This window comes from Leptonychotes weddellii, chromosome 13, assembly GCF_054177405.1.
Source record: "Leptonychotes weddellii isolate Sample4059 chromosome 13, ASM5417740v2, whole genome shotgun sequence".
In the NCBI taxonomy this organism is placed as follows: Eukaryota; Metazoa; Chordata; class Mammalia; order Carnivora; family Phocidae; genus Leptonychotes; species Leptonychotes weddellii.
The window spans coordinates 72,899,424-72,924,085 of record NC_138381.1 but is presented as its reverse complement, the minus strand read 5'-3'; the positions used below and the strand labels follow the sequence as shown (position 1 = coordinate 72,924,085).

At 44.8% G+C, this 24,662-nt stretch overlaps 1 long non-coding RNA gene across 4 annotated transcripts in view; it reads left to right on the top strand.

The window, feature by feature from the left end:
- LOC115937803 (uncharacterized) overlaps window positions 1-24,662 on the top strand; it is a 193,781-nt gene that overhangs the window by 111,619 nt on the left and 57,500 nt on the right. Inside the window, exons 2-3 of one of the 4 annotated variants that reach the window (XR_014139794.1) lie at window positions 4,886-4,987; window positions 5,955-6,336. The exons of 2 other annotated variants lie outside the window; for them this stretch is intronic. This is a non-coding gene — a long non-coding RNA (uncharacterized LOC115937803). Of the gene's footprint in view, window positions 1-4,882; window positions 4,988-5,954; window positions 6,337-24,662 lie in introns of all 4 variants that reach the window. One more of the 4 variants, XR_014139793.1, reaches the window with a different exon arrangement.

Sequence of the window (24,662 nt, the reverse complement as noted above, 5' to 3'; positions counted from 1 at the left end):
CAACAGTCTTGCACAATTCACAGCGCTCACCATAGCACATACCCTCCCTAATGTCTATCACCCAGCCACCCCATCCCTCACCCCCCCTCCAGCAACCCTCAGTTTGTTTCCTGAGATTAAGAATTCCTCATATCAGTGAGGTCATATGATACATGTCTTTCTCTGATTCATTTATTTCGCTCAGCATAACACCCTCCAGTTCCATCCACATTGTTGCAAATGGCAAGATCTCATTCCTTTTGATGGCTGCATAGTATTCTATTGTATACCACATCTTCTTTATCCATTCATCTGTCGATGGACATCTTGGCTCTTTCCACAGTTTGGCTATTGTGGACATTGCTGCTATAAATAAACATCGGGGTGCATGTACCCCTTCGGACCCCTGCATTTATATCTTTAACCCTGGGACCTTTTAAAAGTACATATGCCTCCTTCCACACCAAGCTAATTACAGTCTGAGTCTCTGGGAGTGGAGCTGGACATGAGTATTTTTTTAAAAGCACCCCAGGTGGCTCTGATGGCAGCCAGAGTAGAGACCACTGCCCCCAAGTATTAGCTACCTGGAGGCAGAAATCAGGTTCATCTTATTTACAGCTCTGTCCCCAGGACCTTGCCCAGTGCCTGGCTCAGTGTGCATTTTTAACTCATTTTTTTGTACAGGTAAACCATTGACCTGATTTAAAAAATGTCAGAAGATAGACAGTGGAATGTCTTCTTCCTTACCTAGCCTCTGTCCACAAGTTCTCACTTCTCCCCAGCCCCCCAATAGAGGTTATCATTGTTACAGTTTTTCTCCAGGGTACTTTTAGGTAAAAATAAGTAAAATTGAGTATTTGTGTGTGTGTGTGTGTATGTTTATGTAATGTAATGTAATGTAATGTTTACATTATGTAATGTTAGTTGAGTTCTTCACTGTTCTCTGGTGATATTATACATCCACACCCCTGCCATGACCTCATGGTGGGTAGAGTGTTCTTCTTCACCCCTTGACTTTGAACTTGGCCATGTGACTTGTTTTGGCCAGTGAGATATTAGCTGATAAGACATGAGAGTCTTGAAAAGTTTTTGTGTCATTACTCTTCCTTTCTTGTGCTCCGTGATCCACCATGAGAGGAGCATGCCATGGCTAACTGTTGTCCCCTTCAGCCTGGCCCTTGAACAAGGAATGTGGAACAGAGTCCACAAGACCTGAAGCTTGCAGCCTGAAGCAGAGCCACCCTGCTGAGCCCAATAGAGATCAACGGAACCCCAAATCTGAGAGCATGAGAGTGAACGATTATTCTTTAAACTTTTGGGGTGGTTTGTTAGGCAGCATTAGTGTGGGTATGCCATATCCAAGCTGCTCTATGCCTTATTATTTGCCACTCTATCATGGAGATCTTTCTATATCAGTGATTAGAGAGAGATCTCATTCTTTAAAGAAAAAAATCTACATAGCATGTCATTGCTTAGATATATTCTTATTTATTTAAAGCATCTAGATTGTTCCCAATATTTTGCTCTTAGAATTCTGCAGTGAATAACGTTGTATATACATCATTTTGCACAAGTCCAAACATCTCTGTAGGATAAATTCCCAGAAGGGAAATTGCTGTGTCAAAGAATATCCACTTTCATAATTTTGATAGATATTGTCCAATTATGCACCATAGGAACACTCCTACCAGAAGTGCTTGAGAATACCTATTTCCCCACAACCTTGCCAACAAAATGTGTTATTAACCTTTTGGATTTTTGCCAATCTGATGGGGAATATGGTCTCTCAGCGTAGCTTTAATAAGCATTTCTCTTTTTTTGAGTGAAATTGAGTATCTTTTCAAGTGCTTAAGAGTCATTTGTGTTTTATTTTCTATGAACTGTCTATTCATTACCTTTTAACCATTTTTCTATTAGAATGTCTTTTTTCTTACCAATTCCCTCAATACATATTTGCTGAAGAAATGAATGAATAAAATAAGAGGAATTTAAATAGGGAGGACTGGATGCCATGGCTCCACATCCCAAATGAAACCCAGCAGAAGCAAGAATAGATTTGGCAGGGCTGTGGTTGTTCATCATGTCCTTTGATAAAAAGCCCAGGATCTCACATTTAAATGCCACTCCTGATGGACAGTTCTGCAAGAGGCTGAGGTAACGAGGTCGAGGTTGAAGGAAGCAGCCTTCTGGAGCCAAGAGCTGAGAATATCCAGAGGGCTGTGGCAGTCCTTAGCAGGACATTCAGTGGGAGTGGACCAGGGTGGGATCATATGCACCTGGGGCCCAGAAGATCTTACTCATTCTCTGAAACGGGTGGTCAGGAGTGGATCTGTATGCTTTAGACACTACACAAGCAGGTGGCAGGCTGACATCCTAGTGTGAATATGTAAGGAGGCAAATCTGGATGGAAGGTATAGCAGACCTGGTATACGGGCCTCCCAGGACCTGCGTACCTGCCTTGCTTTCTGGCCAGAGCAGGCTTGGCAACAGTTCGTGATGTTCTCATGGTCTGGGAGACATGGGCTGTTGCCACCAGCCTTGCTATTGTCATTCCTGCTATTGCTGTTGGCAGTTGCTCTGGTCCCTTACATTTCTTATATCCACTGAGGCATGAAGCATTGTGAAGTCCAGTTGATCCCCAACTCTATGAAATCAAAGTGTGGGGGAGTTGACACCCCATGAGAGCTGGTGTGGATATATTATTTCTGGCTCTAGATGGATGGTTCAGAGGTGCAGCCTCTCTGAAGACTTCTTCTGAGCAACCAACCTGTCCCCAGCTTCATAATACCCTCCATTTACTTGAATCCCTTCTTTCCTCTCACTCCTGCTTCCTTGGGATTGCAGTCCCCAGGGCATGTGCACTTTTGACCCATGCTCTGCTTTCTCAGGAATTCTGGCTAGGACAAAAAGTATACTCATTTCCATCTGGAGGTTGTGGTTTTTCTAACTTCATATGGAATACCTAGATCCTAAAAGGAAAATGGCTTGTGGTATAACTGCAAAGAAAGTTTAAAAGAAAAATTCTACTACTCATTGAAAACACATAATAGGTGTTAACTCTGTGCTCAAAGTTTCACCTATGTTTTGGCACCTAATTCCCACAATATCTCTGTGAAGTAGCATGGCTGTCATTTTTTTTTTTTTGTATAAAATGTTTTTTTTATTTGTCCCATTATTTCCTTTTTTTTTATTATGTTATGTTAATCACCATACATTACATCATTAGTTTTGATGTCGTGTTCCATGATTCATTGCATATAACACCCAGTGCTCTATTTAGTACGTGCCCTCCTCAATACCCATCACCAGGCTAACCCATCCTCCCACCCCCCTCCCCCCCAGAACCCTCAGCTTGTTTTTCAGAGTCCATCGTCTCTCATGGTTCGTCTCCCCTTCCGATTTCCCCCTCTTCATTCTTCCCCTCCTGCTATCTTCTTCTTCTTCTTCTTTTTTTTTTTAAATAACATATAATGTATTACTTGTTTCAGAGGTACAGATCTGTGATTCAACAGTCTTGCACAATTTACAGCGCTCACCATACACGGCTGTCATTTTACCAATAAAGGAACTGAGACTTTGGATGTTTACATTAGTGGATGTTGGAGCTGGGCCTTCAACCCCATTCTGCTCCGCCCCAAACCAGTACTCATGGGATTCAGGTCACACAAAATGTTGGAATGCATTTGAAAACAATGCCTTAATAGAGGAGGTCCCATAAATGTATCGAGCTGACCCTTTATAGACTCACTCTTCTGTTTCATGGAAGAAGTTATTAACAACAATATATAAGTTTTTGGAAAAGATTTTATTTATTTATTTGAGAGAGAGAGAGAGAGAGATCATGAGTGGGGGGAGGGAGGGAGAGGGAGAAGCAGACTCCCACTGAGCAGGGAGCCCAACATGGGGCTGGATCCCAGAACCCTGGGATCATGACCTGAGCTGAAGGCAGACGCTTAATCAACTGAGCCACCCAGGCAGCCCAACAATACATACTTTACAGATGGGCACCACTCTGTGCCTTCCAAGTTCTTCCATATTTGATCTTCCCTACTAGCCATGGGCAAATGCCACTGATAGACAGCAGGAACCAAAGCTTGGAGAGGCTGGAGGCTTGCCAAAAACCACTCAGCTTTTGGCCACTGGAAACAGGCTTGGATCTTTGGTGACCCTGTTTATCTAGAGCTCACCTTGCTTCCCATTGAGCATGGATGTGAAATTCTTGTTGCTGACTTGGAAATTGTTTCGGAAACATGCAACAGTGAAAACAAATTTTTTTTTTTTTTAAGCAAAGAGTAAAAGATAAGTTAAAGACTTATTTTTGCCTCCTTAATTTTTTTTTTTTTTACAAAATGTACGTCTTTTCCATTCACCAGAATGTGTGTGTGCGTGTGTGTCCTTTCAGAGTTACTCTATGAATATCCTAGCGTACATGTCTATACAGGACCCCACGTAAAGCACTCAGATGGCAGCTCACTGTCCACACCCTGCTCGGAGATGGTTTCATCTCAGCCCATGTCGGTTGCATCTCTCGTTTGAGTAGTGCTTATTGCACAGTGTGGATGGATCATGAATCATTTGGCTGATCCTCCACTGAGAGCAGTTGGGTTGTCTTCTGCCTCCTGCTGTGCATTTGTAATTAGAGAGTATGGCTTGATGGACGAGAAGATGGAAAAACAAAGGACTTGTCCAAGGTCAGGCAGCTTTTGGTGGCAAAGCCGAGATCTGAACATAGGTCTCCTGACCCTGGTCCACCTTGTTCATGGTTCCTCCATGATGTTGCAGGGCTTTGGGGAAAGGAGGGGCATGGCACTAAGCCCTCCAGACCAGTTTGGGGGGGTATGGGTGCAGACAACCCCCCTGCTTCTGGGTGTTGTCTCACCTGGCCATTCTCTTAATTCTCTAGCAGGCTCACAGTCACCAGTGACCTTCCTCAGTGCCCCTTATGTCCCTCTGCTCCACATCAGCACAGCAGCTCAGCAAGCCCCAGGATACCTCCCTCCAATGACAGGTAAGTCATTGATTGGCCCGGAGAGCTAGCGGAGAGCAGAATCTATTTAAAGAAGCACATGTTTCCAGGTGCTGAGTCACGTTGGGCTGGACCAGCAGGTTCAAGTTCAGGCAGCGTGGATGCTCATGCACAGCAGGCACTGCAGCCTGGCTTGGACTTTGGCGACCACGCCACGGAGGCTGAGCTGAAAGGCCACATTTAATGAGATGAAACACAACATCTTGAGCACCCCCATCAGTTTCTAGATTTTAAATGTAGGTATTCTCATTGCCTCCCCACTGACCATGGCTCTATTATAATGGTGATCAGTCAGCTAAAATTGCTGTCACAGACACCCAGATTTAAATCTTTGCTCTGCTGCTTACTAGCTGTGTGACCTTGAGCAAGCCGAATAGCCTCTCTGAGCCGCAGTGTTTGTGAAGTGGGATTGATAGCTATCTTGCAGGGTGTAGGGGAGAGATAAATGCAGCAATAGGTAGGAATCCCATATCAGAGCACCTAGCATGTTGTAAGCATCGAACAACCAATAGCAAATTAAATTAAATTAGATTACATGACATTAAAATATAAATTCAGCATCATGCTAGGCAGGGTAGGAAAATACCAAGCACAATGCAATACGATGCCGGATATCATGAACGTTGTTTAGAGATATAAAGTAGTGAAGTTATAATTACATAAACAGGTCTGAACTTTGTGACATTCACATAGTTATTGAGAATCTGGCTCAGGCAAGGCACTGACTGAGGCTCTGGGATGCACGAATGTCTGTGACCTCAGCAACTCACTATCTAACTGGAGAGACATGGAAACATACAGTTACATTCCAATGGGAAAAGTACTCGAATATGTTTAAAGTGGTGTGGGAATCCATGTCAAGGAGCAGCTGATTCTACCTGGAACACATAGGAGAGGCTTCTTCTTCTTCTTCTTCTTTTTTTTTTTTAAGATTTTATTTATTTGACAGAGAGAGAGAGCACAAGCAGAGGGAGAAGCAGGCAGAGGGAGAGGGAGAAGCAGACTTCCTGCGGAGCAGGGAGGCCGATGCGGGGCTCAATCCCAGGACCCGAGGATCATGACCTGAGCTGAAGGCAGACGCTTAACCGACTGAGCCACCTTGGCATCCCCGTAGGAGAGGCTTCTGACAGGAAAAGAAGATGGCACATGCCTGGCCTGTCTGACATCACTCTCCATCCCGTGTCCACGGTAGCCATCAGTCATCAGTCTTGGCCCTGAGCACGAAGTGATGACCCTCTGGATCCTTCTCAACACGATGCTCTAGACAGCCATTACCAGTCAGTCAGTCAACACTGATATGATAAACACCACCTGCCATCCACAATTAAAAGGTATTTTGAGGCACCAAAAGGTGTCTAGCCATGGCATACAGAAAATTAGGGCTCTAGATCTCATGGAAGAGAGCTTGTCTGGGGAGAGGGATGAGGCAACTGGGAATTCGGTTGTGGCTTTGACACTTATGTGCCATGTGATCTCTTTGAACCTGGTTTTCTCCAAGTGGCTCTGGTTCTTGGAGCTCTGAGACAAGAGAGGGCGTTCCATTTTGTGTGTTTGAGGAATGCTTACCACAAGAGGCAGGATTTCAGGGGGCTTTGAAGGGTGGGCATAATTTGCATCAACAGGGTTAATGTGTGTGTGTGTGTGTGTGTGTGCGTGCGCACATGTGTGCTAGCTCATGCATGCACATTCCAAGTATGAGAAAATATGGTTGGTAGGCAATGGGTGGACTTCAGAATCTATTCCCATCTACCTTCTCCAAAATAAAAAGCAAATACACTCTCTGTGGTCTGCTCTGCTGTGGGGAGTCTGCAGTGGGACATCAAGTTGCAGTACCTTCCAGGAGGTTGTCACAGTCATGGGAAAAGTGGTGTCATCCAGGGAAGACAGGGGCTTGTGGGGGAGGTGTGGTCAGTGGCAGCCTGCTGCTCCTTCTCCTTGCATTTTAAGTTCCATGTCCTTCGAGAAGGGTCCCACATGTCTTGTGTTCTCAGCAGAGCCAGGCAGCCCCAGAGCCCATGGGGATGCCGACTGGTGGGTAAAAGTGCTGTTTGCCATGCAGACCTGTGACCCACGGCCGGGCCCTCCATGGGGCCATCTTCCAAAATGAGACCCGGGGCAGAGCAATTTACAGCTTGGTTATAGACTCAGTCTTGACATTCTGACTTCCTTTCCTATTTACTTTTCTCATTCCACCTGTAACTCAATTGACTGCTCAGCAAAATGGTTCAAGTATGTGGACTCAGTAGCCACACTGCTGGAGTTCAAGTTCTACCTCTACCACTTCCAAACTGTGTGACCTTGGGCAAGTGACTCAACCTCTCAGAGCCTTAGTTTCATCATCAATAAAACAAGGGGGACATTCAGAGCACCAACTTCATAGAGTGGTGTGTGGGTTCCATGAAAAAAATCTAAGTAAACAGAGTGCTGTATCTGGCACATTGTAAATAATCAGTAAGTATTCACTATTATTACATTATCAGTTATAATTTTCCCCCTTTTGCCTCATCTTCCCCCAGCTGGATGGGAAGCCCCCTGAGGGAAGGAACCATCTCCTTTGTACTCCCCACCACGCTGGACACAATCCTGAGGTGCTTAGAACTCTTGCTGATTATTTGAGATAAGAGTAGAAAGTTGTAGAAGCTCTGGGCTCTGTGAAGGAAGTTCAGGGTCCTCTTCTGAGGGTTCAAGGCTCTTTAGGTCCACACCCACCTTTCCAGATTCACCTTCTGCCCTGTTCTTTTTACAAATTTCTACCCTCCAGGCACATCCAACTATCTATGGTTCCTTGAATACATCACCCCCCTCCTGCTTCTCCTTTCAAGCCCTACTTCCTCTGCCTTTCTGCATCTTATCAGTCAAGGTCTTTCTAATTGCAAGCGACAGAAACCCAACATAAAAAGGCTGAAGCGAAAAGGACACTTTTATTCGTTCAAATAACTGGATAATTATTGGCCTCAGGAATGGCTGGATCCCGCAACTCAAATGATACCATCAGGGCGTCCTCTTTCTCTCAGATCACTTTCCCTTGGTGTTGGCCTCATTCTTCAGTACGTTCATTCTTGCTAGTGGCAAGATGTCCACCTGCAGTCCAGGCTCACCTCCAGGCAGGGTAACAAGACTAGGAGAAAGAGAGCTTTTTTTCATGAAGGGTCCTGGGAGAGTCCAGGCTTGCTTCTCATTGGATCAGTCTGGTCACGTGCCCATGCTCCCGTCCAATTGTTGTGGCCAGGAAAATGGAATGTGCTGATTGGACAGATTTGGGTCATGTGCTCATCCCATGGGAAACAGCGGGACTGAGAGTGGATTAAAGGTCATCCCCCAAGGTATGCTGGATACGGAGCAGATAAAAACAACAGATGTCTCCCCCACATGGCAGACCCTTCTCATCCTTCGAGATGAAGCGTGAATGTCATCTCAGTGAAGCGACTCCAGATCCACGGCTACTTCCAGGTTGAGTCATATGTCATCTCCACTCTCAGCCCACAATTAATACAATTATAAATAACTCTCTAGAGGGAGGGGCTGGGTATTGTTAGTGTTGTGGGTCCTGGACACCTGGCTTAGAGAGCATTTAAGAAACGTTCACTGAGTGAGTGAATGAATGACTTGATGAAGCCAGAGTGTGGTGGTCTTGGGTCCGTCTGCCCTCAGATCCATTGCTCTCCCCTCCCTGTTCTGTTAACATGGGGGGAGTGTGGGGACTTTGGGCTGCGTTTCTTGAGGTCCCTAGCTTCTGCCTGGGGGCAGCCTGTGGGAGACTTTGGCTATTGGAGGAGGGTGGGAGGAAGAGAGAACTTGGGCCATTTCTTCCCTACCTCCTTGAGAGCCTCCCCCCCCCCCCCGCCAGTGGCTGCATCTCCTCTACAGTTCTAGCTTTTGCCTTGTGACCTGGTTCTTGGGCTCTGGTGATATCTCTTCTTCACTCTGTCTCTCTAGATCTAGGGACAGTTGTGGCTTTTTGCTGTAGCCAATCTCTGGGTGGTCTTGCCATCCCCTCTTGGCTTCTGACCTTCTCCAGCCCCCATATAACTAATTTCCTGCATTATGTTTCATCTGAAATGGAGTGGTGTCTGTTTTCCTGGTTGGTGTCTGATTGATACCAACTTGTTAGTGGTTTCATTGGGAACCCTCAAACCATTAGGAGCACACTTGCTCTGTGCAATTGTCTGATGCACAAAGGGACTTTGGTTTGCTCTGAGGGGAATTTTTCAGCTGTTGGTTTGCGAGGGACATGTCACCTCTTTCTGAAGACTCTGTATTCGCTGAAAGTTCTCCACTCATCAAACATCCCTGCTGCTTGTCTGCATGGTCCCAGCCAGTCAGGGAGGAGCTTATCTGTGGGAAGTCAAAAGAGGATTCAACATGGAAGTGGTAGGTTGGAGGGTGGGACGTAACTGTGTGTTATTACTCTTTTATGCCCCAATTCCATTTTTTTTGGAGGAAAGGCCAGCTTCCCCCAGTTTTGGCTCTGAGAAGTTATGCATGGCTTGTGAGATTACTTCTGCTCAGCGCAAGGGTAGAATGGGCAAGTGAAGACCCCACCGCTCCCTAATGTGCCTCACGGAGCAGAGCACGGACACACAGCACAGGGAAGCTTAGTGCTTCAGACTGTGGCCTGTCGAGCCTGTCACACCCAAGCTGAAGTGTTGGCTTTGCCACTTAACACCATCACCTTGTGTAAAGGTCTTAACGTCTCGGAGTCTTCATTTCCTTGTCTGTAAAATGGGGCTGATTACAGTGACTGCCCCCTAGAATGCATGTAAAGAGCTTGATGGAACCTACCATATAAGCCTACAAATATTGTCTCAAAACGAAAACAAAGCCAAGATCTTCACACTGATGCTGACCGTAGTCAGGGACCATACCTCGTCTTATTACCCACAGTGCCTGGCACATATAGGAATTAGTTCAGTTCCAAGGAACAAAAATTCATTCAAGGCAGCTCAGGTCACAATGAAGGGGGTTGTATGGAATCAGGGAAGTCTTTTGGAACTCATTGGCAAGAGCTATGGTTGGGCTTCATTGCAACAGAAGACTTCTGATGTCTTCTCGGATGCTTCCCCATGCGACATGCCTCTTGCCCTTCCCTCAGTGCTTTTCTGTTTCCTTTTTCTCTCTATACACAGATGCCACCTCGCCTCTGGCACCTGGCCTCCCCAAATGCTGGCTGTGTTCCCCAAGCTGACTCAAAAGGCAGCAGATCATAGAATGGTCAAGAGCCCAGGCTTGGAAAGATTGCCTGGGTTCAGATCTTAGCTCTGCCACTACTGACTGGGCAACCACAAGCCCCTGCAACTCATTTTCCTCGTCTGCCACTGGGGTGTAGTAATAGCATCTGCCTCTCGGCGATGTTGTGGAGTAAATGAGTTAATACAGGTGAAGTGCTTGTAATACCTGCCTGGCACATAGTAAGTGCTCAGTAAGCTTTAGTGGTAGTGATTATGACAGGACTTTACAGCTCACCTCCTGGGTTGGGTGGTTCCCAGCAGCAGACCTGAGACAAGGATTCATGTGAAAGGCTTTATTAGGAAGTGTTCCTGGGGTAACAGGGATGGCTATAGGTGGGGCAGGGTTAATAAGAAAGAGCCAAGGGGAATGGGTGGCATCTTGAGTATATGGATGCTCCTCAGCAAATATCTGTTGGAGGAAAGCTATGTGCCCAGCGCCATGCCAGCATCCTAGTAGAATGCATAGATGGCAAAGACAGGAACACCACAGCCTCTTCTTTGTGGTAACTCTGGGATAGCACTTTCCCCAACTGCCCTGGGAACTTTTCAAGGGCAGGGATCACATCATGTTGACATTGACACCTCCGTTCACACAGATTCTTGCACATGGTTGGTGGTCAGTAAAGACTTGCTGAGCTGCACTAATGTTTATGAGTTCGGCCGTGGGGGGAGACAGCACTGTTGGTATTCCTCTCTCCCTCCCTCCCTCCCTCCCTCCCTTCTTTCCTCCCTCCCTCTCTCCATCCCCACCTCCAGGGTCTCGCCTCTGCCAGGTCCACTCTCCCTGGCTTAGCTGACTCTACCCAGAATGAGAAGGTCCCACTGGTGCCACAAGAACATGCTAAAGTGGACCCCAGCTGGACAGGAGGTCATGACATCTGAGTCTTGGTCATGGCTTTACCCAAACTCTATGAAATCAGGGCCTTTGTTTCCCCAGTCCAATGAGGGGCCTGATGAAGGTCCACCATTCATTCAGTAAGGCAATGAACAAAGTAGTCAAGTGGGCAAGCCTTGGAGCCAGACTTCTGAGTTCAGTCTCAGGTCCTCCTCTCTCCTGGCTGTCCTTGGGCAACTTACTTGACCTTTCTGGGCTGCAGTTTCCCTATCTGAAAACTGGGCATGATAATGATAGTGTCTTCCTCATGGGCTTTTGTGGGCATTTAATAATATATTAAATAATATTCTTCATTAATAATATAATATTCTTCAGCCCTACGAAGGAATGCATGGAGGAGCCTTCAAAATGTGATGCTCAGTGAAAGGAGCCAGAGATGAAAGACCACATCTTGTATGATCCCATTTATATGAAATGTCCCAAATAAGCAAATCAGTAGGGACAGAAAGTAGATCAGAGGTCACCAGAGACGGGGGAGAAGGAATGGGGAGTTGACTACTAATGGCCATAGGGTTTCTTTTGGGGGGATGAAAATGCTCGGGAATTAGAGTGTTGATGGTTGCTCAACCTTGTGAATATGTTAAAAACAATGAATTGTACACTTGGAAATGGTGAATTTTGTGGTATGTGGTTTATATCTCAATTAAGACAAATAAAACCAGAAGATATGGTATGTAAAGTCCCCAGCTCACAGTAAATACTCAGTGAACCGTCTTCCCCCTGGATTATTACAGTGACCTCTCCCCTTGCTCCCCACCAGAGAATCCAGTGCTGTGTGAGTTCATGTCACTCCTGCTCTCTAAATTCTTCTGTGGCTCCCATCTCTCTTGGTAAAAGCCCAGGTCATTACAATGGCCTACAGCGCCCTACACCATCTGGCTCCTGGCTTCCTCTCTCATCTTATCTTCTGGGATTTTCCCCTTGCTCTCTCTGCTTCGGCCAAATTAGGCTTTTGCTGCTCCTTAAACATATATGAGGTATGTCCCTATCCCAGGACATTTGCACTTGCCACCCCCACTGCCTGGAACAAACTTCCATTAGATATCTGCTGGGCTTACTCTTTTATCTCCTTCAGGTGTTTGCTCAAATGTCACTTTCTCAGTGAGACCTTCCCTAACCACTCAGGGTATTTCACATCAAAGTCTCCTACCCTGATATTCCCAGTTCACCGTCCCAGATTATTGTAGCACTTACGTTTATTGGCAGGACATCTCCACAAAGGCAAGATTTTGGTGTGTCTTGTTCACTGTTGTATCCCCAGTGCCTGGCACAGTCAGTACTCAATATTTTTTTGACTGAATAAATAAATGTTAGCTCTTGCTATAATTTTAATAAACTTTCTGAGACCTTTAATCTATCTTATTTTCCTCTCATGAATGTCTATTGCAGATTTCAACCTGACATTTTTTTGAGGCTTCTTTCTTCCTTCCATCTTATCCCTACTGGGTGTTGGGTTTTGCGGTAAACATCGTCTTTGTGGTATAATTATGGAGTTGCTCTAGAAAATAGTTTCATCTCACTTTGAAGTTTCATCTCACTTTTTAAAAAGGCATCAGAGCTCCCTTCTGAATTCTTCATTGTAATGAAATTGGTTTCCTAAAGCTGATGCGGAAGCTAATTTGTCTATCACTGTCAGTTGAAAGGCTTTAAAATTAATTGTCTTAGCTAACCTCGTTGAGATCTAACCATGTTACATTTAGTGCATAAAAACATTATCTCCTTGTTGGTGTCTGGTGGGATGGGAGTCCTGCCCTATGCTCTCCTGAGCAGAATGTAATTTTTGCTGGTTTGAGAATTAAGATGGAGAACTGAATGGTAGTGGGAAGAACTCTTGTGTTGCAAGGCAGATTTTAGAACTCAGATTCTAGAAGTAGCCCTGAAGTTGACTGATTATGTAGCCTGGGGTTAAGCTGTTCCCTCTGAACACTTGGGAGGGGGTATGTCCTGAAATAGTTTTTAATTACATAAGTGATACAGAAATAGCTTTTTTTTTTTTTTTAAAGATTTTATTTATTTGACAGAGAGAGAGGGAACACAAGCGGGGGGAGAGGGAGAAGCAGGCTTCCCGCTGAGCCGGGAGCCCGATGCGGGGCTCGATCCCAGGACCCTGGGATCATGACCTGGGCCGAAGGCAGACGCTTAACGACTGAGCCACCCAGGCGCCCCCAGAAATAGCTTTTTATAAAAAATAAAAACTTACAAACAAAGCTAATATCCCCTTTGACTGTGATTCTTCTGTGCTCCTGAGTATCCCGTCATTTGTTAGGTGTTTATATTTCCAGATAATGTTCTGTGCATTTGTGTATAAATATGTATATTATTATATGAATGTGCATTTTACGTAAATGTAGGATACTATAACAGTATAACTGCAACTTGCTTTTTCTATCCAAAAATGTCTAGTTCTTTCCATGTTAGTACATATATGTTTCTTAAATATTTTAAAAAAGATTTTATTTATTTGAGAGAGAGAGAATGAGCATGAGCCAGGGATCTGGGGGAGGGGGGAGAGGCAGAGGGAGAAGCACGCTCTCCGCTGAGCAGGGAGCCTGACATGGGACTCTATCCCAGGACCCTGAGATCATGAACCGAGCTGAAGGCAGACGCTTAACCCACTGAGCCACCCAGGTGCCCTGTTTCTTATATTTTTAAATACATCATGCCATTTCTATGAGTCAGCTTGAGCTGCTATAACAAAATACCATTGACCTGGGTTGGGTGGGGCTTAAACAACAGGCGTTTATATTTTACTCTTCTGGAGACTAGGAAGACCAAGGTCAAGGTGCTGGCTGATTTGGTTCTGGGTGAAGGCCTCTTTCTGGCTTCTCTTGGTGTCCTCACATGGGAGAGAAAGAGAGAGAGAGAGGGAACTCGAGAGAACACTCTTACACAGTCAGTAATCCCGTCATGGGGGCCCCACCCTCATGACCTCATTTAAACTAATCACCTCCCAAAGGCCTCCTCCTAACACCATCACATTGGGGGTCAGGGCTCCAAACTGTGAATTTGTCAGGGGTTGAGGGGCCCCCCCTCTAGAGGGGTGGAGGGGGACGTAAACATTGAGTCCATGACAGTATTCCATAATCTGGATGTGTCATACTTAGCAATTTTTTTATTGATGAATGTTTAGGCTGTTTTCAGTTTTTCCCTGTTATAAACCACGCTGTAATGAACATCCTCATTCAGATCTCTTCTCTCAATAGACACAGAGAAATGGAGCAGCCATATATCATAGTCTGTCATTCTTAAAGTGAGGGAACCAAACAAGTTAAACTTGAAGTCATAATTAATTGGGGTCCCATGTGGTCCAATCTTTGTTCTGCATCAATTCAAGGAAACAACAATTTGGTGGAAAAAGGTAACTGGACACAGTTCCATTTTTGACTTGTTTGCTCAGGAAAACCCCAAAGGTCATGGTGTGGTGGTGGGGTAGTGGGGGTCAAAGTTAAGAGTACATTCTTCATCATGAATTGGTTTGTTTGGTTTTCAGGCAGAATTCTGAGTCTTGATTTCAGGTAGAATGGTGTCTTTCTCTCCTTGTTGAGGTTGGTAAATCAGTTTTATTTCTATCTTAGTTTTTTTTTGAAGATTTTATTTATTTATTTGACAGAGAGAGACACAGCGAGAGAGGGAACACAAGCAGGGGGAGCGGGAGAGGGAGAAGCAGGCTTTCCGTCGAGCAGGGAGCCCGATGTGGGGCTTGATCCCAGGACCCTGGGATCACGACCTGAGCCGAAGGCAGACGGTTAATGACTGAGCCACCCAGGCGCCCCTCTATCTTGTTTTTGATTACACACATACACACATAGATAAAAGGTACATGTGGTTACAAATTAAGAGAGTAGAGAAGGATATAAGTTTAAAATCTGCCTTCTATACCTGTTCCCTAGGTCTATTGTCAGAGACACGTGCTACTTCCAATCCCTTATGGATCCCCTTGTCTGTTAAAGCAAATTGGCTTAAACACAAATGGTGGCATACTGCACATAGTTTGGACACTTGTCTTTTTTACCTTTTTAACTATGGAAAAATGCACACATTTACAGAAGTAGAGAGAAGAGTATAGTAAATCCCTCTGTCCTCATCATTCAGCTTAACAATTATCAGCCAATTGCCCTTGCCTTTTCAACTGTATGATACATCTTGGACCTTCTTCCATTTTAATTCATATGAACTTGCCTCATTTATTTTCATGGTTGCTTAGACTTCTGTAAGGCTGTCCCGTAATTCATTTTATCAGCATCCTACTGGACATTTATATTGTTTGCAGCCTGAGGTCATGACAAACAATGCTGCGGTGAATATTCTCTCACATCCGTCTTTGGGCACATATGTGAATAAATATGTAACAAATTCCTGGAAGTGGAATTGCTGAGTCAAAGGCATATGCATTTAAAATATTGATAAAGACAGCCAAATGGCCCACTAATGGAGTTGCATTAATTCTTGCTTCCACTAATAGTATATGAGAGTGCTCATTTCTCCACATGCTCATCAACATAATGTGTTATCACATTTTTTTAAAATCTTTAAAATGCTCTTGTAATTACAGAGAACAAATTGGTGGTTTCCAGAGGGGAGGAGGTAGTGGAATGGGCAAAATGGGTGAAGGGAGGTATAGGCTTCCAGTGATGGAATGAGAAAGTCACGGAGATGAAAGGCACAGCACAGGGAATATAATCAATGGTACTATCATCGTGTTGCATGGAGACAGATGGTGGCTACACTTGTGGTTAGCACAGTGTGACATACAAAGTTATCGAACCACTGTGTTGCACAACTGAGACTGATGTAACACTGTGTGTCAACTACACTTCCATAACAATAAAGAGTAAAAGCAGATAATAATAGTAAAAAACAATACTCGCTTCTACTTGTGTCTTCAGTGTTGGTTTTTACACCAAGAAGTGAGCTCTATTTAGTGAGTTATCAAGTCAGTTTAGTAGGTAGAAATCAGCATAGAATAGAACCTATTGGAGAACGTCATTGGTGGTATGTGGAAGTGTTGTTTTGTGAAACTTTTGCTTCAGTCACATGTTTCTGTGCATGCACATCGAGCTGGGTTGTGATGTAGAATGTAGTTCTTACTTGTGGGTCTTGGCTTAAAGTCTGAAAAACACTGCTGTGCAGTGATGGCAGCTACTTTCTAGAATGATCTTCTCTGACTCTAAAATTAAAAAAAAAGAAAGTCTCTGCCCACCCCCATCCTCTATCTCTGGTGCTGTCCTCTGAGAAAAATGTGATGCAAACCCCCTTCAGCCCTTCTCCTTCCCGGCTCCCAGTCCTGGCTCTTCTCCTGTCGGATGTGAGATGGTATAGATGGACTTCTCGGAGGGCCTCAGAAGGCTGGCGCAGCTGCTGACTTTACTTCACAGAGGAGAGCTGCTCACACTCAGGGCAGAGCAGTCCTCATGGTCAGGTGCTGTCCTGCACCTTCAGGGCATTCAGAATCCTTAGCCCAATACTAAACACCAGGAGTGTCCTCCTCATCACTGCAAAAGAGAAAATGCCCCTTCCCTGCTTTTCTGAGCCCCCCACCTGCAATCCCTACCACCCCCAATCTAAAACACCCACTTTGCTGTTCTTCCCACTTCTGGGCCTTCCAAAGCGCTGTTTCCTCTGGAACACTCTACGTCACACTCACTCCCCACACCTCCCTCTCCCCCCCAGTGCATGGCCATGTCCCCTCATCCTTCAGGTTTAAGTATGGCGCATCTGGAGAGGCCTCCAGTTGGAAGCCCTTCCCTCTTATCGCTGTCCACAGCCGCAGTGCTATTCTAGTTCTCGTGTATTCTCTGTATGTGACCTGAATCTCCCTCTAATGTTTACACTTCCTCCAGGTGGGACCCTGATTGTCCCATCCACTGGTGTGTCCCCAGGGTAATGTCTAATATCTAGAAGGCACTCCATAGATAGTTCTAGAAAAAATGATTTTTATATGTTTTCATTTCATCTCAGAAGAGGTCCTGATGGACCAGTGACCATTTTCTGAGGGTACTAAATAATCCTTCTCCCTGTGGTGACAGGCTCTTTGCCATCTGTGAAGTGGCAGTCTGAGGAAATTCTGATGAATTGTCCTAGGCGGGCAAATCAGCCAGGGGCCTGGCAGGGACAGAGGAACACTCAACCCAGAAAATCTGCGGAGTATGAAAGGGCTATTTACAAAGATGGCGGTGGGGTTTAGGGAATCTGCCAGTTTGGGCATCAGGCCACGGACTTGAACCAGCAGGAGAATGTTGCCACCTCTAGGTATTAAGGGGCGGGTGAGGAGAGAGAGAAGTTACCCGCACCTTGAGAGGGAAAGCTGTGGAGGCGGCCACCTGACAAGGGCTGTGTGGCATTTGGCCAAGGCAGTTTGTCCATCCCATGGTGACCCTGCAGGGAGGGGACATGGGGATAAAGACCCCAACCTCTCTTTCTCCTCAAACTCTGATCTCCTGTCAGAGCCTCCCATTGATAAGCCCAATGGGCAAGGGAGCCCAGTGATGTAGTACATATAGGTCAGCTCCCAAGTGCCCGGAAGGACAAGGAAGAGTAACAAAAGATGACTGGGACAGTGATTTACCTCAAGGGGCAGTAATGGTAATGGCCTTGAGAGGCCATGGAGTAATTAAAAGCGTGGGTGCCAGAGCAAGTCCTTGGGTTTAAATCCTGCTTCTTCCACCCCTTAGGTATGTCACCTCTCTGTGGTGCCCCCTACATAGACTTATGTGGGCCCTGAATGTGTTAGACAACATGTCAAATACTTAGATTAGTGGGTGACACATGGTAAGTGCTCAATCATTGTTAGCTCTTACTGTCATTTAAAACATTGTTCTCCTAGGCTTGTACAGAAATTTAAAGGGGAGGAGGAAATGAATAAGACCTTTTGTTGAAGGATGGGGCTTTGCAGAAGCAAAAGGAAGTAAAATATAATGACAGTGGAATTGGTTCCCTGGTGTGAAAAAGATCTCCCTCTTCTTTTCCATTATGAGACCTGACCCCAGCTTTGAAATTTTCATTGCTAACACAAATTGAGTTTATTTATTTTTTCTCACATTCAGCACTGTCATCTTTTTTTTTTTAATAATCTATAGGCTGATGGAACATATTTGAACCAAGATATTAAATGAGTTTTCATTCACTACTTTGAAATGTTTTAATCCCCTGAAGAGAAAGATTAAAGCTCTTTACAGCAGGTAGATAGGGGTGTATTTTTAAAAAAAATTGAAGTTGATATTCAGCATTCCACAGAATCTTCCTTCATTTCCCAGCATCAGTGGATGGATGTCCATTTCGTTGTCCACATCACCACCAGGTCACAGTGAAAGGACAGGTGGGGTGGGGGGACAGCTGAGGCTGCTAGGAAGGAAAATCAAGGAACAAGTTGGCTTTGAAAGGCACCAGGGAGGGAAAGGATACTGGGATGTACAAAGCATGCCTGACAAAGGAAGATGACATGCTGTGAAAAAATATCTATCTCTATCTTGATAGTAGATAGATAGATGTAGAGATAGTTATATAGATATAGATAAATAGATATCTTGTATTAAAAAATTTCTAATCAGGACAGAGTTTGGAATGAACAGAGAACTCTCTCAGGCATGAGAGACAAGTTCTCAGACTGTCACTGGCACACAAAGTGTTATGATGATGAAATGTGAGCAGAATATTTATGAAGAGGGGACACTAAACCTGATTCAGCTGGGAGTGTCCTGGAGACTTCTGAGAGCACTGAACTGAGAGTCCGGAGAACTGACTTCTCCCTCCAGGGCTCCCTCTCTCTGGTTTATTACCCTTCTAAGACACGGAGCTTCTCAGTCTTATATCATGATCATAGTATTCTCACTGCTTACCTTGCAAGGTTTGGGTTGGTGAGAGTGAAAATCCTTTGAAGAATATAGAGTTGTATAAGGAACATCGTATATGTTTAAAATGTAATAATAAGTAAATGCTAAGTATCTATTTGTACAGTATGCCAGGGTGATTACCTTGAGGGGTAGAGAAAAAACAGTGCTAGATGTATAAGACAGTAGGGAGGGGTTAGAATTAAACTATTCTAAGACATTGTCTTGGAGGAGGGTAGAGAAGTAGATTCATTCTAGATGAAGTCACATACGCATGTTAAAAAAAGGAAGGTATGGGGCGTCTGGGTGGCTCAGTCGTTAAGTGTCTGCCTTTGGCTCAGGTCATGGTCCCAGGGTCCTGGGATTGAGCCCCACATGGGGCTCCCTGCTCGCCGGGAAGCCTGCTTGTGTTCCCCTCTCCCACTCCCCCTGCTTGTGTTCCCTCTCGTGTTCTCTCTCTCTGTAAAATAAAATAAAATAATAAAATAAAATAAAACAACAACAACAATAAAACGGAAGGTAACCACTGAAAGAAGAGGAAGAAAATACAACCTTGGAGAAGTGCTGACAATACTGAGTCCATCTTTGGCCCTCCATCTTGTTCATGTTTGCTCTATGACCGCTATGTGTTCTGGGCTCCTTGGAGATTAATATACACACATTAGAAATGCCTGTGGGGGCTGGGATTGGAGGAGACTTATTTTGGCCTTCCAAGAATCTGTTGGAGATAACGGTCTTTCCCCTTCCTGATGCACAGGGGGTGCCACAAGATCTAATTAAGGGTTAGCTGTCAGTTAAACGGTGCATGCAAGCCCTTTGAGGTGCATGCAAACCCTTTGGTCTCACTACAGTGCCCTTCTGCATGTCCCCTCACTCTATAAAATCTGTGGACTAAGGTCTGGACTTTGCAGAGAATAGTTATGCAGCTGCTGTGGATCATTTTCCACCCTATCCCCACCCTGTCAGTAAGTTACCTTGAATAAAACTTTTGTAGACTGTATGGAGTCACCTCTTCCATTTTCTGGTCTCAAAGTGCTTTCTCAGTTTGGGAGATACTTTTCTGTCTTTCCCTCCACCTTCGAATAAACCTCCCTACTAGCAGAGGGGGAAGTAGAATGCCAGGGAATACCATGCAAAAATCAGGGCAAACAAAGAGCACAAAATAAGATGATAGAGGGAAATTCAAATATATCAGTAATCATAATAAACTTGTGAATTAAAAGATAGAGATCAAAGGTAGGGTATGGGCAGAACCCAGCTATATTGAACACATAAAAACAGAGAAAAGTTTTTCCAGGGGATAGAATGGTGTCATACCCATCTTTTTTCACTTCCTGCATTTCCTCTTTACTCTATGGACTTTATAATAGGGCAGGGATTGAGTTAAACTGGTTGGGGAGAAATCATGGGTGACAGAGAAAAGAAATGAAAGGGGCATTTATTTTTTTATTATTTTTAAAGATTGTGTTTATTTATTTGAGAGAGAGAGCGAAATGGAGCAGAGGGAGAGGGGGCAGAGTGCAGAGTCCAACATGGGGTTCAATCCCACAACCCTGAGATCGTGACCTGAGCTGAAATCAAGAGTCAGCTGCTTAACCGACTGAGCTGCCCAGGTGCCCCCAAAGGGGCATTTATTGAGCCAGGTACTGTGCTGGGTAATTTTGAAAGAGAATAAACTCACTTAGGATAGAAATATACATTCTGGTGTAGCTTATTTGTCAAATGCTCAGACTATCATGTCAGACAGACCTAGATTTTGTTTCCAACTCATTTATTCATTCATTTACTCATTTAGCTGATATTTGTTGACTACCTATTATGAGCTAAGAAATTTGCTAGGAATTCACTTTAATCTCTCTGTGACTTAGGTTCCTCATTGTATCAGTCTGTTTTGACAATAATGATATGTAAGAAACAACTGCAAAACCTCAGTGGCACATAACAATAAACATTTATTACTGTTCACTAGTCTGTGGGTTGCCTGGGTAGAAATGACAAACTGGACAGAATTTGGCTAATCTTTCTGAGCTTGCTTATGGGCTGCGGGTCTCTGGGAGCTGGCTGGTCAAGGATAGCCTTGTCTGGGCTCAGTTCTGTCTCATGGGGCCTCTCATCTTCCAGCAGGCTAGTTTGGGCTTATTATTGGGCAGGATTTCCAGAGGTAGAAGTTGAAGGTCCCCTTGAAGTCCAGAATCTTGGCATTCTATTGGCCAAAGCAAGACAGAGCCCAGCCTCATTTGAGGGGCAGAGAAATTGACTTCGTCTCCTGAAGGACAGAGCTGCAAAATCACACTGCAATGTGAAGTCACGTTGCAAAGGCTGTGGGTATAGGAGAAGGAAGAATTAGGGCCACTTTTGCAACCAATCTACCACAATCATGTTGTTACGCAGAGATAATATTAGCACCTATTTCTTAGAGTTAATTGTGAGAACTCAGTGAGATCATGCACATAAAGCAGTGATTTTGAGCCAGGCTTGCAGAAGGTGCTCAGCAAGTAGTAGCCATTACCCCCGCTGCTGTTGCTGTGATCATTAAGGTTGTTATTATTATTATTGATTTGAGTCCTCCTCATCCCTGGGCATCTGCTCAGTGCAGTTCAGAGGTTCAAATCCCCTAGTAAGCTTTGCTCCTGCCTGCCTGATTGCTTTTTCCCTTAATAAAGGAGCAAGTCAGCTGATGGAAAACTTCCTTGATTTTGCGAACACAGATGCCACTGTGTGTTAGCATCCTTTGGCCATTAGCTGTCAAGGCAGTCAGCGCAGAGGTCTATTTAAAGAACATGTAGGTGCCTTTGCTTTTTGCCATCAAAACCATTCCAGGGATGGAGATACATCTGAAAGAGGGGCAGAAGGGTCCTGATAGGAGAAAGACCTTCCATTTGCCATTTGCATTTACTCAGGAAAGGGGAATTAACTGCATAGTGAAGTTAGGGCTCCTTATGTTAATTAATGATGCCTCCAGTTAAACATTAATGGTTTATTATGTATTTTTATTTCCAAAGGAGAGAGATCGAGCCTTGAGTTAGAAATGCCTCACAGGCCACAGTTTTGCTGAATTCTGTAGTCCTGTTCACAGTGCCTCAGCAGGCTAGGTGCTCTTATTGTTTAGCTAAGAGAAAAAGGATTACTGCGTCTTGGCTTTGTTGGGGTTCTCGTCTATTGCCAAGCAAAGAGTGGCCAAGATGTTTTTCACTACGTGGGATCAGCCTCAATAGTGGTTGATATTATGGGCCTGATATCAGCCTCCCATCCAAATGGGAACATTTGCAAAAATAATCCATTTAGGGAGAAGAGCAGAATGAATTTATTGATAGAAATCCCCACAAATTTTAATTTTTTAAAAGAAGGGAAACACTTTTTTCTGAGTTTCATCCCAAAACAGGAGAAGAACCAGAGATGAAATGTGTTTATGATTCATCAGAAAACAGATTTTATTTCTCTTATTTTTAGAAGTAGCTGTCTAGGTACTGGGTTCTGTCGAACGAGAGAGGGATTATATTTGGAAATCCTAATTGTGGAGAGGCTTTCTTTAAAAAGCAGCCTAAAGCCAAACTGGCTCCCACTGATGCTTCTTTGGTTGTTTCTTTTTTCTCTTTAATCCTTCTGACACTCTGAAAGTAGTTCACACATTGAATTAAAAGAATCCATTTTGTCCATCCTTGATGTTTACTTGACTTTGTAGTTCTTCTCCAGAAGCCACAATCTCTGATCCTCCCTTTGAAGAATCGTGGCAGGAAAATTATGGATTTAATTTTTTTAGTTGGAACACTCAACTCAAATAGGCTAAAGCAAAAAAAGAACGTATTGACATACATTATAGACAAATATAAGAGTTTCAGGCATGGCTGGATCCAGGTGCTGAAATAATGGTATCAGGAATCAGTTTTTCACATCCCTCTCTCTCTTTTGCATCGATCTCAGTCTCGGGCTGGAGGGTGGCAGAGATGCTCCTCAGCAGCTCCAGGCTTGCATTCTACCAGCTTAGCAGCCCCACTGTAAAAGATGTATCTCCTTCCTAAAAGCAGTAACAAAGTTGCAGGTAAGGATCCATTGGCTTACATCAGGTTACATGCCCTTCTCTGTACCAGATATTGGCATTGTGGCCAATCCAATGGAAAGATTGGTCAGGCTTGGGCATGTGCCTGCCCCTGGAGTAGAGGGAGGCATCAGCTCTATCTGGACCTCATGGACCAAGTATGGGCATAAGGGTGTGATTTACTTAAAGGGTAATCAGGAGCAGGGACATGTGTGCTGATTGGGCAAAGGTAACAGATTATTTCTGGGATAATGTTCTGGTCTGGGTCCTCCCAATAGGCAGACACCAAGATAGGACTAAATGTGCAAGGATTAATTAGGGGAAATACCTGTGGGAGAAAATAGGAAGAGTGCCAGGAAGCCTTGGAGAGCCACCGGACCCTGAGTGAAGGGGAGAGGGAGGGAATGATGGGTGGGGGGCGTCTTAGACTCCCCTGTAGTCTAAAGAAGCTTCCACAAAGTGTCAGGAGTCCTCCAGCCACTGCCAGAGGAGAGCCTGTCTCCCTGGAACCGGCCTGTTTTAGTATCCCTGCTGCACTCAGTCATTGGCTGGGAGCAGCCCATGGGAAGGGTGGCCTCGTTTGCACCGATGGATTTGAGAATGTAGCAGCTGGGGCCCTTGGTTAATTAAACTTCCTGTAGCTGGAGGTCTGCAAGGTATTCTCATGGCTGCCACGGATAATAACTCACAGTTATGAAGTACATCACAGATTAAAAGATGCTGTAACAGTTCCCAGCTTAGTTGATCCCTATTATGCAAACAATATTATCATCACCTTCTCCCATTCTACAGATGGGGAAGGCCAGGCAGGAGGGGTAACGATTTGTCCCAGGTTGCTCCACTAGTCAGTGAAGAGCTTGGACTCAGAGCCTGATCACTGCCTCCCTATCTATGATACCCATTCTGCCCTGTGTTGACTGGCATCCCCCAAAGTTCATGTCTACCTGGAACTTCAGAATGTAACCTTATTTAGAAATAGGGTCTTTGTGGATAGAATTGGTTAGGTTAAGATGAGGTCATACTGGATTAGGGTGGGCCATAAATCCAGTATGACCTGTGTCCTTAGAAGAACAGATGAAGGCACAGACACAGAAGAGATAGGGGGAAGAAGCCATGTGATGATGGGGCAGAGACTGGGGTGGTGCAGCTGTGAGCCAAGGGATGCCAAGGTCTGTTGGCATCCACCAGAAGCTAGGAGCAAGGCATGGGACAGCTTCTTCCCTACAGCCTTCAAGAGAGAGTGTGATCCTCTCGTGACACCTTGATTTCAGACTTCTAGTCTCCAGAACTGTGAGGGAATAAATCTAGCCATTGTACTAGCCATCGAGTTGGTGGTAATTTGTCTTGGCGGCCCCGAGAAATGGATACACCCTCCTAAAAGAACCTGTCGCCCCTCTGGTTCTCTCTGTTTGTCTTGTGTGACCCTGCCCCCCACCCAGCCTCATGGGCACTGCTGAGCTGACGAATCCAAAACCACAGAGCTTGTGTTCAAATAGCAGAAGCCCAGAAATGCTGACCAATAAGACTTGGAGCATATGCAAAGAAATACCCAGAGACAGGGAGAACACTTGGTTTATGATGGACCTCTTCCACATCATATGAGGTCTGGCTAAATTTCATATCTTGTTTTTGTATCCATCTATCCATCCATCCACCCACCCACGTACCCAGC